The sequence below is a fragment of the Schistocerca gregaria genome, unplaced genomic scaffold, assembly GCF_023897955.1.
Source record: "Schistocerca gregaria isolate iqSchGreg1 unplaced genomic scaffold, iqSchGreg1.2 ptg000484l, whole genome shotgun sequence".
NCBI lineage: Eukaryota > Metazoa > Arthropoda > Insecta > Orthoptera > Acrididae > Schistocerca > Schistocerca gregaria.
In genome coordinates, this window is record NW_026061893.1 from 2,195,901 (window position 1) to 2,202,134 (window position 6,234).

Below are 6,234 nucleotides of genomic sequence, written 5' to 3' on the forward strand. Positions count from 1 at the left end.
GGAGACGCCAAAATCACCATAGTGGAACACAGATGAAGCCTCTAAGTTGATGTAATAGCCAGTAAGAAGTAGAACAATTCAAGTTTTAGGTATCGATTATTGATTTTTTAGCTCGCTTTGGTGCCTTGGACATGAGCTAGGACCTTAAGATTCAGCATGAAAGGAGGATTAGCAGCCGAGTTGCACGGGAGAATGTGAAAAGTGTTCATATGTAGTATAAACCTGAGAAATCCGTCCGTTTTCGTCATTTGTTATCGAATCGACTTACAGTCAGATCGCTGCATTGGACGCTCTTCTGTCCGAAACGGTTGTACTTATCGTCTGCTAAGCTATGTCGCGTGTTGCGGTATCCGGAGACACTAAAAGCACCATAGTAATACACAGATGAACCTTCTAAGTTGATGTAATAGCCAGTAAGAAGTAGTACAATACCAGTTTTAGTTATCGATTATTGACTTTTTAGCTGGCTTTGGTGCCTTGGACATGAGCTAGGACCGTAAGATTCTACATGAAAGAAGGACTAGCACCGCGTTGCATGGGAGAATGTGAAAGTGTTCATATGTAGTAAAAACCTGAGAAATCCGTCCGTTTTCGTCATTTGTTATCGAATCGACTTAAAGCCAGATCGTCACATTGGCCGCTCTTCTGTCTGAAACGGTTGTACTTATCGTCTGCAAAGCTATGTCGCGTGCTGCGGTATTCGGAGACACTAAAAGCACCATAGTAGGACACAGATGAAGCTTCTAAGTTGATGTAATAGCAAGTAAGAAGTAGTTCAATTCAAGTTTTAGGTATCGATTATTGACTTTTTAGGTGGATTTGGTGCCTTGGACATGAGCTAGGACCTTGAGATTCTGCATGAAAGGAGGATTAGCAGCCGAGTTGCACTGGAGAATGTGAAAAGTGTTCATATGTAGTAAAAACCTGAGAAATCCGTCCGTTTTCGTCATTCGTTATCGAATCGACTTAAAGTCAGATCGCCGCATTGGCCGCTCTTCTGTCTGAAACGGTTGTACTTATCGTCTGCTAAGCTATGTCGCGTGTTGCGGTATCCGGAGACACTAAAAGCACCATAGTAATACACAGATGAACTTTCTAAGTTGATGTAATAGCCAGTAAGAAGTAGTACAATACAAGTTTTAGTTATCGATTATTGACTTTTTAGCTGGCTTTGGTGCCTTGGACATGAGCTAGGACCGTAAGACTCTGCATGAAAGGAGGTCTAGCAGCCGAGTTGCATGGGAGAATGTGAAAAGTGTTCATATGTAGTAAAAACCTGAGACATCCGTCCGTTTTCGTCATTTGTTTTCGAATCGACTTAAAGCCAGATCGTCATATTGGCCGCTCTTCTCTCTGAAACGGTTGTACTTATCGTCTGCACAGCTATGTCGCGTGCTGCGGTATGCGGAGACACTAAAAGCACCATAGTAGAACACACATGAAGCTTCTAAGTTGATGTAATTGCCAGTAAGAAGTAGTACAATTCACGTTTTAGGTATCGATTATTGACATTTTAGCTGGCTTTGGTGCCTTTGACATGAGCTAGGACCTTAAGATTCTGCATGACAGGAGGACTAGCAGCCGAGTTAGATGGGAGAATGTGAAAAGAGTTCATATGTAGTAAAAACCTGAGAAATCCGTCCGTTTTCGTCATTTGTTAACGAATCGACACAAAGCCAGATCGTTACATTGGCCGCTCTTCTCTCTGAAACGGTTGTCCTTATCGTCTGCAAAGATATGTCGCGTGTTGCGGTATGCGGAGACACTAAAAGCACCATAGTAGAACACAGATGAAGCTTTTAAGTTGATGTAATAGCCAGTAAGAAGTAGTACAATTCAAGTTTTAGGTATAGATTATTGACTTTTTAGCTGGCTTTGGTGCCTTAAACATGAGTTAGGACCTTAAGATTCTGCATGAAAGGAGGATTAGCAGCCGAGTTGCACGGGAGAATGTGAAAAGTGTTCATATGTAGCAAAAACCTGAGAAATCCGTCCGTTTTCGTCATTTGTTATCGAATCGACACAAAGCCAGATCGTCACATTGGCCGCTCTTCTGTCTGAAACGGTTGTACTTATCGTCTGCAAAGCTATGTCGCGTGCTGCGGTATTCGGAGACACTAAAAGCACCGTAGTAGGACACAGATGAAGCTTCTAAGTTGATGTAATAGCAAGTAAGAAGTAGTAAAATTCAAGTTTTAGGTATCGATTATTGACTTTTTAGCTGGCTTTGGTGCCTTGGACATGAGCTAGGACCTTAAGATTCTGCATGAAAGGAGGACTAGCAGCCGAGTTTCACGGGAGAATGTGAAAAGTGTTCATATGTAGTAAAAACCTGAGAAATCCGTCCGTTTTCGTCATTTGTTATCGAATCGACTTAAAGCCAGATCGTCACATTGGCCGCTCTTCTCTCTGAAACGGTCGTACTTATCGTCTGCAAAGCTATGTCGCGTGCTGCGGTATGTGGAGACACTAAAAGCACCATAGTAGAACACAGATGAAGCCTCTAAGTTGATGTAATAGCCAGTAAGAAGTAGTACAATTCAAGTTTTAGGTATCGATTATTGATTTTTTAGCTGGCTTTGGTGCCTTGGACATGAGCTAGGACCTTAAGATTCTCCGTGAAAGGAGGACTAGCAGCCGAGTTGCACGGGAAAATGTGAAAAGTGTTCATATGTAGTAAAAACCTGAGAAATCAGTCCGTTTTCGTCATTTGTTATCGAATCGACTTAAAGCCAGATCGTCACATTGGCGCTCTTCTTCCTGAAACGGTTGTACTTATCGTCTGCAAAGCTATGTCGCGTGCTGCGGTATGAGGAGACACTAAAAGCACCATAGTAAAACACAGATGAAACTTCTAAGTTGATGTAATAGCCATTAAGAAGTAGTACAATTAAAGTTTTAGGTATCGATTATTGACTTTTTAGCTAGCTTTGGTGCCTTGGACATGAGCTAGGACCTTAAGATTCTGCATGAAAGGAGGATTAGCAGCCGAGTTGCAAGGGAGAATGTGAAAAGTGTTCATATGTAGTAAAAACCTGAGAAATCCGTCCGTTTTCGTCATTTGTTATCGAATCGACTTAAAGTCAGATCGCCGCATTGGCCGCTCTTCTGTCTGAAACGGTTGTACTTATCGTCTGCAAAGCTATGTCGCGTGCTGCGGTATTCGGAGACACTAAAAGCACCATAGTAGGACACAGATGAAGCTTCTAAGTTGATGTAATAGCAAGTAAGAAGTAGTACAATTCAAGTTTTAGGTATCGATTATTGACTTTTTAGCTGGCTTTGGTGCCTTGGACATGAGCTAGGACCTTAAAATTCTGAATGAAAGGAGGACTAGCAGCCGAGTTCCACGGGAGAATGTGAAAAGTGTTCATATGTAGTAAAAACCTGAGAAATCCGTCCGTTTTCGTCATTTGTTATCGAATCGACTTAAAGCCAGATCGTCACACTGGCCGCTCTTCTCCCTGAAATGGTTGTACTTATCGTCTGCAAAGCTATGTCGCGTGCTGCGGTATGAGGAGACACTAAAAGCACCATAATAGAACACAGATGAAACTTCTAAGTTGATGTAATAGCCAGTAAGAAGTAGTACATTTAAAGTTTTAGGTATCGATTATTGACTTTTTAGCTGGCTTTGGTGCCTTTGACATGAGCTAGGACCTTAAGATTCTGCATGAATGGAGGACTAGCAGCCTAGTTGCACGGGAGAATGTGAAAAGTGTTCATATGTAGTAAAAACCTTTGAAATCCGTACGTTTTCGTCATTTGTTTTCGAATCGACTTAAAGCCAGATCGTCATATTGGCCGCTCTTCTCTCTGAAACGGTTGTACTTATCGTCTGCAAAGCTATGTCGCGTGCTGCGGTATGCGGAGACACTAAAAGCACCATAGTAGAACACACATGAAGCTTCTAAGTTGATGTAATAGCCAGTAAGAAGTAGTACAATTCACGTTTTAGGTATCGATTATTGACTTTTTAGCTGGCTTTGGTGCCTTTGACATGAGCTAGGACCTTAAGATACTGCATGAAAGGAGGACTAGCAGCCGAGTTGCATGGGAGAATGTGAAAAGAGTTCATATGTAGTAAAAACCTGAGACATCCGTCCGTTTTCGTCATTTGTTAACGAATCGACTCAAAGCCAGATCGTCACATTGGCCGCTCTTCTCTATGAAACGGTTGTACTTATCGTCTGCAAAGCTATGTCGCGTGCTGCGGTATGCGGAGACACTAAAAGCACCATAGTAGGACACAGATGAAGCTTTTAAGTTGATGTAATAGCCAGTAAGAAGTAGTACAATTCAAGTTTTAGGTATAGATTATTGACTTTTTAGCTGGCTTTGGTGCCTTAAACATGAGCTAGGACCTTAAGATTCTGCATGAAAGGAGGACTAGCAGCCGAGTTGCACGGGAGAATGTGGAAAGTGTTCATATGTAGTAAAAACGTAGGAAATCCGTCCGTTTTCGTCATTTGTTATCGAATCGACTCAAAGCCAGATCGTCACATTGGCCGCTCTTCTGTCTGAAACGGTTGTACTTATCGTCTGCAAAGCTATGTCGCGTGCTGCGGTATTCGGAGACACTAAAAGCACCATAGTAGGACACAGATGAAGCTTCTAAGTTGATGTAATAGCAAGTAAGAAGTAGTACAATTCAAGTTTTAGGTATCGATTATTGACTTTTTAGCTGGCTTTGGTGCCTTGGAAATGAGCTAGAACCTTAAAATTCTGAATGAAAGGAGGACTAGCAGCCGAGTTCCACGGGAGAATGTGAAAAGTGTTCATATGTAGTAAAAACCTGAGAAATCCGTCCGTTTCCGTCATTTGTTATCGAATCGACTTAAAGCCAGATCGTCACATTGGCCGCTCTTCTCCCTGAAATGGTTGTACGTATCGTCTGCAAAGCTATGTCGCGTGCTGCGGTATGAGGAGACACTAAAAGCACCATAATAGAACACAGATGAAACTTCTAAGTTGATGTAATAGCCAGTAAGATGTAGTACAATTAAAGTTTTAGGTATCGATTATTGACTTTTTAGCTGGCTTTGGTGCCTTGGACATGAGCTAGGACCTTAAGATTCTGCATGAAAGGAGGACTAGCAGCCGAGTTGCACGGGAGACTGTGAAAAGTGTTCATATGTAGTAAAAACCTGAGAAATCCGTCCGTTTTCGTCATTTGTTATCGAATCGATTTAAAGCCAGATCGCCGCATTGGCCGCTCTTCTGTCTGAAACGGTTGTACGTATCGTCTGCTAAGCTATGTCGCGTGATGCGGTATTCGGAGACACTAAAAGCACCATAGTAGGACACAGATGAAGCTTCTAAGTTGATGTAATAGCCAGTAAGAAGTCGTACAATTCAAGTTTTAGGTATCGATTATTGACTTTTTAGCTGGCTTTGGTGCCTTGGACATGAGCTAGGACCTTAAGATGCTGCATGAAAGGAGGACTAGCAGCCGACTTGCACGGGAGAATGGGAAAAGTGTTCATATGTAGTAAAAACCTTTGAAATCCGTAAGTTTTTGTCATTTGTTATCTAATCGACTTAAAGCCAGATCGTTACATTGGCCGCTCTTCTCTCTGAAACGGTTGTACTTATCGTCTGCAAAGCTATGTCGCGTGCTGCGGTATTCGGAGACACTAAAAGCACCATAGTAGGACACAGATGAAGCTCCTAAGTTGATGTAATAGCCAGTAAGAAGTAGAACAATTCAAGTTTTAGGTATCGATTATTGATTTTTTAGCTCGCTTTGGTGCCTTGGACATGAGCTAGGACCTTAAGATTCAGCATGAAAGGAGGATTAGCAGCCGAGTTGCACGGGAGAATGTGAAAAGTGTTCATATGTAGTAAAAACCTGAGAAATCCGTCCGTTTTCGTCATTTGTTATCGAATCGACTTAAAGTCAGATCGCTGCATTGGACGCTCTTCTGTCTGAAACGGTTGTACTTATCGTCTGCTAAGCTATGTCGCGTGTTGCGGTATCCGGAGACACTAAAAGCACCATAGTAATACACAGATGAACCTTCTAAGTTGATGTAATAGCCAGTAAGAAGTAGTACAATACAAGTTTTAGTTATCGATTATTGACTTTTTAGCTGGCTTTGGTGCCTTGGACATGAGCTAGGACCGTAAGACTCTGCACGAAAGGAGGTCTAGCAGCCGAGTTGCATGGGAGAATGTGAAAAGTGTTCATATGTAGTAAAAACCTGAGAAATCCGTCCGTTTTCGTCATTTGTT